The sequence below is a fragment of the Canis aureus genome, chromosome 14 (genome assembly GCF_053574225.1).
Source record: "Canis aureus isolate CA01 chromosome 14, VMU_Caureus_v.1.0, whole genome shotgun sequence".
In the NCBI taxonomy this organism is placed as follows: domain Eukaryota; kingdom Metazoa; phylum Chordata; class Mammalia; order Carnivora; family Canidae; genus Canis; species Canis aureus.
Window position 1 is genome coordinate 28127215 of NC_135624.1, and position 11416 is coordinate 28138630.

General features: G+C 46.4%; 1 long non-coding RNA gene across 1 annotated transcript; it reads right to left on the reverse strand.

The window, feature by feature from the left end:
- Nucleotides 1-6018: 6018 nt before the first annotated feature.
- LOC144282881 (uncharacterized) lies at nucleotides 6019-11093 on the reverse strand. The gene is made up of 3 exons (XR_013351294.1): nucleotides 11037-11093; nucleotides 9381-9575; nucleotides 6019-6333 (listed from the first exon to the last, which is right to left on the reverse strand). It is a non-coding gene; the product is annotated as an uncharacterized LOC144282881 (long non-coding RNA).
- Between the last annotated feature and the right edge of the window lie 323 nt (nucleotides 11094-11416).

The window sequence follows — 11416 nt, forward strand, 5'->3', positions numbered from 1 at the left end:
GGCCGCGAGGGAAGGGTTTGCGAGTCGACTCACAACTCCAAAGGCTCCCGAAAGATAAGCCCACACCCTGTGCAAAGTTATGACAGGAAGCCCCACCAGGCCCTTGTGATAAGCTCTCCGGGCCCATGGCTGGGGACTGACAATTGTTTGGCAAAGGGGTGGTGTCCACTGCTTCAACCGTGACTTTGGACCAGAGAGTTCTAACAGACAGACGTGCCTCAGGCCAGTAACAGCACTGTATCTGGTGTTAGGGCCTGGCTGAGATTACTTCAAGAGAGAAATATATGCTATTAAGCCCCTACTTGGTGTGAGTGACAGTCTAGTGGCAGGTGACAGCCCTGGATACATATCAAAGAGATGAGGGGACACATGCTGAATTGGCTGTAGTTGACTTTAGGGTTGGGGAGTGGTATTATAACCAGGCTTCCACTGAGCTTCAGCTCCAGGTCTTCCAATTCTATATAACAAATGACTCCCTGCTACTCCCAGATATCTGGCCATGTGTTTAACTGCTCAGAAAACTGGCAGCCATGCATCTACCAGAACAATCTGTGGAATCCTGTTTTATCCCCTTTTGGGGAAGCAGTTACACTGGCCATCTACTGAGAGACACACTAAAGATGCTGGCATCTTGGACTGGGGGAATCCACCCTGCCCATTTCTACAATGCTGCCCTACCTGATGTCTAGCGCTTTGTTCCATGCCCCAAGAGGACCACACGGCCAGGAGTTGCCACACAGATATATAGGATGCTGTTTCCTGTCCCTGGGCCTTTGCACATGCTGTGCTCTCTGCCCAGAACTCTGCTTCCCTGCTTGTTCCCCTGTCACCCCCTCCTGCTCCTCCATGACATGGCTGAGATCATCTCTGTGCTGACCTTTCCTTGAGCCTCCATGGTGAGCTTGTACCCTTCTTCTGTGCTCTCAAAGCTCCCCACCATGAGCTCTGTCAGCACTTATCCTGGGAAACATAACTGCTTGCAGGTCAGTCTTCACCACCAGCCAAGCTCACGGAGAACAAAGGCCTTGTCTTCATCATCTCTACAGCTGTACAGAAGCCACTTGGCCACAAGAAGTGTCTCATAAATGCCTACTTCATTAGGCAGTGTGAAGAAAGGAGCTGAAAATGACATATCAGATAAAGGGCTAGTTTCCAAGATCTATAAAGAACTTATCAAACTCAACACCAAAGAAACAAACAATCCAATCATGAAATGGGCAAAAGACATGAACAGAAATCTCACAGAGGAAGACATACACATGGCCAACAAGCACATGAGAAAATGCTCCACATCACTGGCCATCAGGGAAATACAAATCAAAACCACAGTGAGATACCACCTCACCCCAGTGAGAATGGGGAAAATTAACAAGGCAGGAAACCACAAATGTTGGAGCGGATGTGGAGAAAGGGGAATCCTCTTGCACTGTTGGTGGGAATGGGAACTGGTGCTCTGGGAACTCTGGAAAACTGTGTGGAGGTTCCTCAAAGAGTTAAAAAGAGACCTGCCCTACGACCCAGCAATTGCTCTGCTGGGGATTTACCCCAAAGATTCAGATGCAATGAAACGCCGGGACACCTGCACCCCGATGTTTCTAGCAGCAATGTCCACAATAGTGAAACTGTGGAAGGAGCCTCGGTGTCCATCGAAAGATGAATGGATAAAGAAGATGCGGTTTGTGTATACAATGGAATATTACTCAGCTATTAGAAACGACAAATACCCACCATTTGCTTCAACGTGGATGGAACTGGAGGGTATTATGCTGAGTGAAGTAAGTCAATCGGAGAAGGACAAACATTATAAGGTCTCATTCATTTGGGGAATATAAAAAATAGTGAAAGGGAATAAAGGGGAAAGGAGAGAAAATAAGTGGGAAATATCAGAGAGGGAGACAGAACATCCTAACTCTGGGAAACAAACAAGGGGTGATGGAAAGGGAGGTGGGCGGGGGGTTGGGGTGACTGGGTGATGGGCAGGCACTGAGGGGGGCACTTGATGGGATGAGCACTGGGTGTTATGCTATATGTTGGCAAAGCGAACTTCTATAAAAAATATACAAAAAAAAAAAAAGGAAGGAGCAGAAACTACAGATCAGATGGAGAGCCACCCCTTTTAGAAATCTCTTCATTTACTCATCTGGCAAATGTTTTTGCATACCTGAGGGGGCAGGGACCACGGTGAAGAGCAAAGTGGGCCTTCTCCCTGCCCTCAGGGAGTTTATGTGCAGGTGAACCAAACAGGCAGCGGCACAGCTATTTCACTGGCATCGTGATCACGACCAGCAAAGAAGAGGGCCAGGAATAAGGTGAAGCAAATGAGACGCTCACCTAGAGTACAAAATTTAAGAAAGTGCCAAAAAAAAAAAAAAAAAGCAAAAAGAGACTTTAAGGGAACATTTTTTCAAATCAAAATGAGGGCAAAAATGTGTATGATGAACAAAATACCCAAAATTTAAACATTGAAAAATTTTGAAGTAGGTAGGTGTATTAAAACTCACATCATACATCATTTTATGTTTGTTTTTTCTTCTTTTCTTTTTTTTTTTTTTTTTTTGAGAGAGAGAGAGAGAGACCCTGTACTTGTGGGTAAGCAGGGGAGAAGGTGCAAAGGGGAAGAGGGAGAATCTTAAGCAGGCTCTACCCTCAGCACGGAACCCAACACAGGGCTCCATCCCACGACCCTGAGAGCATGACCTGAATGGAATTCAAGTCAGACGCTTAACTGACTGAGCCACCCAGGTGCCCCTACTTTTTCTTATTTCAAAACAGAATTTATTGTTGTTTTTACTTCAATAATTCAGAAATCATTCAAGATCTCCACTTGCTCACACGAAATTGCCAAATGTGGCAATCCTCTCTAATGACAGTAAGATAAGCAAAGCCATAGACGCTGAAAATATGATGGAGGGTTTGCTTCCACTAAACCCAGGAGCACACGTTTTCCCTCTGGCCTCAGGAATTAACGTGGCTCAGCACGGAATAGGTCTTTAGTAAAGATTTGTTATTTTGTTCATCACGGATTTTTTTTGCATTAATTTTGATATTTTAAAATATCGAATTAGAGTATTATTTATCTCGGTTACTGAGAGGATTTGGGGCGGGGGCACTCCCTTGTATTTTGCACCCAAAGCAAGTACCTCACCCATTTTCCCCTGATCCCAGCCTTGTCAGAGATCAGAGGAGAGGAGCCCATCCTAGGCTGGGGGTTCAGGAAAGCTCCTCCACTGTTGGAACAGTGAGCCTGAAGCCTGTAAGGGGTATAAGGGTTTGAGGGCTGGAGAGAGTCCTGCCTACAGTTCAGCCCTGAGCTGGGAAGAGTCTTAGCAAAGCATAAGAATAAGAATGGCAAACATATATAAGCCTAATATATGCACAGGCAGGCATTATTACCCACATCTTCAAGCTTAAACTAGCACCTGGGTTAAGCTACTTGTTCAAAGTCACACAGCCATGAAGTGATAGAGACAGAATGCGAACCCAGGCAACCTCACGCCCACTGCATCCTGGAAATCCTCTACTCTCTCAGAAAAAAAGTTACTTTGGCTGGAGTGCAGTGAGCTACCAGGAGGCTGGCATGAGAGGAGAATAGTGAGACACGGTGCCAGACGGTCGAGCCTTGGGAAGGTCCCCGCAGGAACCTCGGTGCCACGCTAAAGCCCTCACTGTCATCTCTACAGGTGTCTTGTGCCTTCAGCTTGGAAATCTGGAAACATTTGGCTCAAGCGGTCCCTGGAAAGAAATAGAAGAGGTGCATTTTAATATAATTTACTTTAATTCAAATGAGGGGGTCTCAGCCAAGCCAGAGTGGGTTCCACACATTGGTGATGGGTGCCCCACCCACGCAGCCAGGCGACAGGGACCTGCCACACGCAGGAACCTCAGCGTCTTCCGTCACTGACCCCCTTCCCAGCACTTTCACTGCATGTGGTGATGTAGAGGGTGATGTCGAGGACACAGATTCTGGCGTCAGACTGTGTGTTCAGTCTTGACTTTGTGACCCCGGGTATTACCTCCAACCTCAAAACCTCAGTTTCTCACCTTTGAGATGAGGTATCATGACAGAACTGGCTTAGCTGGTCACAAACTCACTCTCGTCCTCTGGCACACAGCTAGACCGTATTCACAGCCACCTGGTCGTTAGGTGTGGCTGTGACTAAGTATTGGCCAATCGAATGTGGGAAGGAGCATCGGGGACCACTTCCAGGCCTGACTCACACACCCCCCTTCACCATCCTCCTTGCTCTCTCTCTTGCCCAGGCTGTTAGCAGGATGGTTCACCCAGGGGGACTCTCGAAGCTCTGTGTCAAACAGAAAGCCTCCGTCAAATCCCTAATTAACTGCATGCGGCAGGGAGCCCCTGTCTTGAGCCACGTTCCCTCTTTCCTCGGAGCAGGGCCTGAGACAGAGCCTGGAGGCAATGTGAGCTTTTGAAAACGGGTCTCAGGGAAAGGGAGTGGGGAAGAGCAAGCTGGGCCTGGGAGGGGAGCTAGTTTCAGCAGGGGACTAGCCTTGGCCTGACCCCCTCCAGAGAGCTCCGGGGCATGATCTGTACCACACGAGCTGGTCCCACCTGAAGGCAAGGAGTGGGGTGGTGGCCTTTGTACCTGTCATCAACTGCAGACCACTGCCAGCACCCAGGACATGGGGAATATAAACCCCCTCGTGGGCAAGGATGCTGCTTCTCCCCTCACCACATCATCCAGCAGAAGTCAATTTTCTGGAAAGGGGAGTCAGCTGTGAGTCACTAGCAATCCACACAGCAACTGGACACAGAGTGCGGCGCCCGTAGCATCCACTCCAGTGCCCCTCAGCCTCCCACTCAGGAATTTGGGGACCTTATGTGAATAACAAGTGAGCTTGTTCTTTGTTAAACCCCTACAATTTCCAGGCTTCTGTGCAACACCAATAACACACATTAGAAATAATCTACCTCGGGATGTCTGGGTGGCTCAGCAGTGAGCATCTGCCTTCAGCCCAGGGCGTGATCCCAGGATCCGGGATTGAGTCCCACATCGGGCTCCTTGCAGGAAGCCTGCTACTCCTCTGCCTGTGTCTCTGCCCCTCTCTCTCTCTGTGTGTGTCTCCCATGAATAAATAAATAAAATGTTAAAAAAAAAAAAAAAGGAAAAGAAATATCTACCTCATTGAGCTGCATGATGATTAAATGAGATGCTATCTGATTGTGGTGATTAGTACCTCTGGTTATGCATATGCCTAAATTCATCAAATTATATGCATTCGATGTATGCTGCTTTCTTGGATATCAGTTGTACTGCCAATAAAGCTTTAAAAAATCTTCTGGCTAGATGATGATCAGAAAAAAAATTATAATTCATGAAAGCTTTCATTTAAAAAAAAATACTTAAAGCTACATATTGAAAGGGATACCATGTGCCTAGGAAAATAGACCCAAAGCAGTCAAGATGGTAACATGTTCTAATAAATCTGTCTTTCAAGAAAAATAAAATAAGTTGGCCACCTCCCACAAAAATGAGGTGCCACGCTCAAATTGCTTAACACATGGTGTGTGCTCAAGGGCTGTTAGCTGTCATTAGTGATGATTTCTCTGTGGCAGCTACTGGAAATGCAGAAATACGCACTCTGCCCTGCTCTGGTGAACCTCATGGTCTTGGGAGCAGAAGACAGACGGAAACAGACGATTATTACAGAAATACAGAGAGGGCCGTGTCTGAATTATGTGCAGGGGAGCTCACATCTGAATCTACCTAGGGATGGAATAAAATGCTTCAAGGTGGAAGTAAAGCTTGAGCTGACTTTTCAAGGCTAAGCAGGGGCTCTTGGGCAGACAAAGGGGAGCAAACATTCCCAGAGGAGGAGCCATGCATTTCTTTTTTTTTTTCCAGAGATAATAATATATTTTATTTGCTAACATTTTGATTGAGACACAACATACATGAGTATAAAAAGGACACTAATTGTAAATGTATGTAGTTCAGCAGATATGTACTTATTTATTTATTTATTTATTTATTTTTAATTTTTTTATTGGAGTTCAATTTGCCAACATATAGCATAACACCCAGTGCTCATCCCGCCAAGTGCCCCCCTCAGTGCCCATCACCCAGTGTGACTGAGCCATGCATTTCCGATTATACTGGGCACTTCCCTCCGAGCTCCAGGGCTCCCTGTAGTATTTCCACAAGTATTGGTGTTGCCTGCTGTATTGGTCCAGACTTTGGAGTCCCAACTGCCTCTTGGCTGGATGATCCGGGACAAGTCAGGAAGCTTCTTGAGCTGCAGTTGTCATGGGGAAGGATGGCACCCGCCTCTCAAGCTGGGGTTTAATTCCAGGACTGGGCAGCACAATGCCTGGCCAGAGTAGATGAGAGATTAATGTCAGCCCCTCCTCCTCCTTCCCTGCATCCCTTTCCCTTTCTGCACCCCCCCCGCCCACAGCCACCGCCCCAGGACTTCCTGCTTAGTACCTGCCTCAGTAGCTTCTTAGTCACACATAAGCTCCTACTTCCTTAAACTGCACCCAAGCTACCCAAACCAGAGCAGGAGCTCCAGCTCTGGGCCAGGCACTCCGCATCAGCAGCCCCCCTAGCTCTCTCACCAGCCGCTGCTCACAGCCCAGCCTCTTCTCCCCTGCCCCTCCCCTCCCCCACCTGCCTGCCCCATTCATCTACAGAGGTTTGGGGAAGCACTCACGTGTCAGATACAGAGTGGGTTCCAAGCCTCTGGTGACCTGCCCTATTTTTAGTCATCTGTCAGCCTCCTGCATGCCTTGCCCAAGGTCCCTGGCTGCCAGGCTTTTTCAACGGGAACAGGGACATGGCTGGATACAAATAAGATTCGAACTCTGAGTCCCCTCTACCTAAATATTTGCAACTCCAGCCAGTGATTCTAATAGTCCAAGCTTTATGTTTGTGGACTCCTTTCCTCTTCCCCACTCCCCAAACCATTCACTTTCCATCCCTGTTTTTGGTTCACCACCAGGAGCCATCATTTCCATTTCCCTGTAAACCAGCAGGGAAAAGCTTCTCCTCTCCAAATATAAAGGTAGGGGAGCAGGGAGGGGGGGTGGTACCATATTGGGCAATTCAGCAGGACCAGGGAAAACTGACAAAAGGATGCATCACACAGGAAAGAAGATTTAAGACTTTAAAGATAAAAATTTGCCAAGAACCTAGGAGTTGGGTCTTAGACATTGTTTCAACTCATAGAGTCTGATGGCCCTGGCTGAAAGCAGGGGAGCTGGGCTCTGGCATCACTGAACCCAAAGTACAATAGCCAAGCAATGCTGTTCCCCAAAGCACAAGTGAGCAAGCCCTAGCCCTGGAGTGCATGCCAGACCTCAGTCCAGTTACCCAGTTTCTCCCTGAGCCTCACTTCCCTCATCTGCAAAATGGGATTGCCAATGATGCCTCCCTCACAGTGATACAGTGGTCCTTGGGTCGGACCATTTACGAAGGTGCTTCTCTCTGAGCGCTGCTCAGCTCACCATCAGTACTCACTAAAGAGTTGTTACTATTATTTTCAGTTTTTAAAGATTTACTTTTAAAAATTATTTGTTTATTTTAGAGGGGGGCTGGGGAGCAGAGCAGGGGGAGGGGCAGAGGGAAAGGGAGAGAGAGAATCTCAAGTAGATTCCACAATGAGCATGGAGCCAGACTCGGGTCTCAATCTCGCAACCCTGGGATCACAACTTGAGCCAAAATTAAGAGCTGGACACTTAACCGACTGAGCCCCCCAGGCATCCCTATTATTTTCAGTTTGATAACTCATCTGCACAACAATCCCATGAACTCCCTCCAAAATTCAGGAGCAGCTGAAAGGTAAGATCAGTTTCTTATTTCTTTGCAGCCCTAGCACCTAGCATCGTAACACCCACTCACTGCTGGCTGAAGATGAAAAGGCAGCTGGTGTCATCCCTACTTTATAGATCATGACAGTCCAGCTCTGAGGGATAAGACAACCCAGTTTGTCTGTCTCCAGTCTCTCCCTTCACTAAGCAATGGCTATCCTCGGCTGCCTTGTTTACAGAAATGATGAGGAATGACAGATAAGGTCAGTAGGGTCATCACAGGTATCTGTCTGAGGGGTGAAGAGGGCTTAGTTTGTTCACATTACAGAACAGGTCCAGGCAGGTGCCCCCTGGTACCTCGCCAGCATACAGAGTTGCCCTGGTTTATGGCCCTAACCTTTTGGAATTTCTAGGCTTGTGGTTTATCTATTTGTTCATCCACTCATTCATTAATTTATTCATTCATTCATTCAGGATGGATTGCAAACCTTGGCACGGAGGAAGCAAAAAACTAAAAAGAAACACAAAGCTCTGCCTTCTGGAAGCTCACAGTTTACCAACAGATATGGGCTTATCCATTTATCCATAAATAATCCTGGTGTAAAGTCACGTGGGTTTTAAAGGAGATTCGCCCAAGATCCTGCTGGGAGATGATAGAGCAGGAGGTCTTCATTACCTTGAAAGCAAGAAGGGGATCAGAGAGGATTTCCTCCAGGAGGAAAGGCTAGAGCTGGGAGGGACTTCGCTGGGTGAACAGAAGGGAAAAGTTGTCCCCAGCAGCGAGAATAAAAGAATAAAATAAAAGCCCCCCAGGAGGCGGGGCTGAGCAGAACCACCGGTGGCTGTGGATGGCTGGCTTCTAGGGAAAAGGCTCAGAGTAACGAGCCTGGAGAAGGCAGCAGGAACCAGGCTGAGCAAGCCTCATGGGCAGTTTGCTCCATCCCAAAGACAATGGTAGACCATGGAAGAATCCAAAGCAAGGCCATGATATAATCAAACTTGTGTTTTAGGAACAGGGTGTACATTTCTGATTTACACGTGAACCTACTCAAATGAGGGCATACTGTCTCCTTCTTCTTCCTCTCAACAATATTTGTCAGCTTTTTGTATTCCAGAACCAAGCATAAGCGTTGCTCTCCCCTGCCTTTCTGGCTGCACCTTCCCTGCTTTCTCAGTAGGACTCTCTCTTTTTGACTTTCCAAGCATGATGTCTCCCAAGCTTCCGCCAAAAGCCAATGTGTTCATTTTCTTTCCACTTTATCCCCTGGGGCGCTCATCTATATCTGAAGCTTCAACATTTGAGCGCCTTGAGGGTGAACTCTGGCCCCAAATCTCCAATAGGGTCTTATAAATGAAAAGCAGATCGCCATAATTCTGCTTAATTACTGGAATTATATTGGCCAATGTTATAAAGGCTTTCTAGAAGACCAGATTTCCAGATCTACAAGAGAGTTTAGCGAAGTCCTGTTGTATGCTAAGATAGCCACAAGTGTATCAGAGTACCAAACAAAGAAGTAAAAAGTAGCATCTATAGATAAAATTTCACATATCAGAGAGAGTTTAGCCCTCTTTAGCAGGTGTTTACTGGGAGACTATTCAATATCCAAACCTGTGCTGGGTAATGCAGAAAACACAACGGCAGTCTTCAACCCTGTTCTTTCTTCAAAGTACTTCCACCTCAGTGGGAACAGCACAGAGGACAAGCAGACATCATGACCAAGAGTTCAAGCTTTGGGCATCCCAGCTCCTTACAAGCATGATCTTGGGGAAGTGATTTCACCTCTCTCCGTGTCAGTCTCCATCTCTAAAATGGAACCATAATGCATCCCTTACAGACTTGCCACGAGGATCCAATGTAATAAAACCATCAAGTATAGTGTCTGGCATGTTATAAAGGAGCCACTGTAGGAAAGCGTGTGGTAGCACCTCAAAAAAGTTAAACATGGAGTTATCAGTTACCATATGACCAATAATTCCACTCCTGGGTGTATACCCCCCAAAAATAGAAATATATGTATGCACACAAAGACTTGGATGTGAACATTTATTGCCACATTATTCATAACAGCCAAAAGGTGGGCCAGCCATCCATCAATGGATGAACAGATGAACAGTTGTGGTATACCCATATTGTGGAACAGTATTTAGCCATAACAAGGAAGAAAGTGTTCGTATATTCTGTAATGTGGATGAAACTTGAAAACATTAGGCTAAATGCAAAAAGCCAGACACAAATGGTCACATGTTGTGAGATTCCATTAATTTGACATATCCAAAATAGGTAAATCCATAGAGACAGAACACAGACTGAGGGTTACCAGGGATCAGGGAAGAATGAATGAGGAACAAATGCTCAATCAATGAGTCCAGGGTATCCTTTTTGAGTGATTAGAATGTTCTAGATAGAGATGGTGGCTGCACAATATTGTGAATGTAGTAAATATCACTGGATTTTTCACTCTAAAAATGGTTAATTTTATGCTATATAAATTTCACTTCAATTGTCAATAAAAAATCAGGTTTCACCTTTTCCTGAGCCAATCATGACCAACAGGTTGGCTTGAAATTAGCCCCAAAAGACCATAGTGCCAGCCAGGCATGAGCCTGGGCACCTCTATAGCCTCGGATCCAGGGGAAAACAGGAGACTGTCGCTACCCCATGGAGCTCATGAACAGTCACGAATGCTCTTGGGAGCATTGGGCTCTGGAGCCTGGTTCTCCGCATGTACATCCTGTGCCCACCTCCTACAATCTCTGTGCAAAACATTCAAGACCTCTGGCCCTGTTTCCTCACCAGTGAAATGCAAATAATAGTAATGCCAACCACAGATATGTGAAAATTACAGGGGGTGGATACTTTTCCTGTGGCTGCCCCAACAAATTACCACAAACTGGGGGGCTCAGGATAACAGATTTTATTCCCTCACAATCTAGAAACCAGAAGTGTGAAATCAAGGTATCAGCAGGGCCATACTCCTTCCAGAAGCCAAGGGAAAGAAGCCCTCCTCACCACTCCAGTTTCAGCTGGCTCCAGGCCCACCTCCTCTAGTGGCTATATCCCAGCCTCGGCCTGCTCATGACCTTCTCTTGCCTCTCTCTCTCTCTCTCTCTCTTTTTCCATTTAACACATGTTTATTAGATGCCTATATACGAAAGCTTAGGGTGGGTGCTGAGGGGGATCTTGCCTCCCTCTTATAAGCACACTTGTCACTGGATTTAGGGCCCATTTGGGTAATTGAGGATGATCTCATCTTGACATTCTTACCTTAATTATATCAGCAAAGTCCCTTTTTCCAAATAAGGTCACATTCACAGGTGCTGGAAATTACAACATCAACATATTTACTGGGGGACCACCACTCAGCCCACTATGAGGGATAATACACATGAAGTGCTTTTTTAACACTTAGTAAATATCACATATTTCATCATCATTGTCATCACTGTCTCAGTTACTAGCTAGAACCTATCTCAGGCTCTCTTAGGAACAGTAGGACAAACCAATTAAAATCTTCAACACATGAGAGCTCCTTCCAGGCCACAAAAACTCTTCCTCCTTCATTAGGAGTCTTGATTTCTTCCAATGTTCCTTTCCCTTGACCCCCTTTCTAAGTGAATTCTCACAGGGCTTTGTGGCTCTTCTCC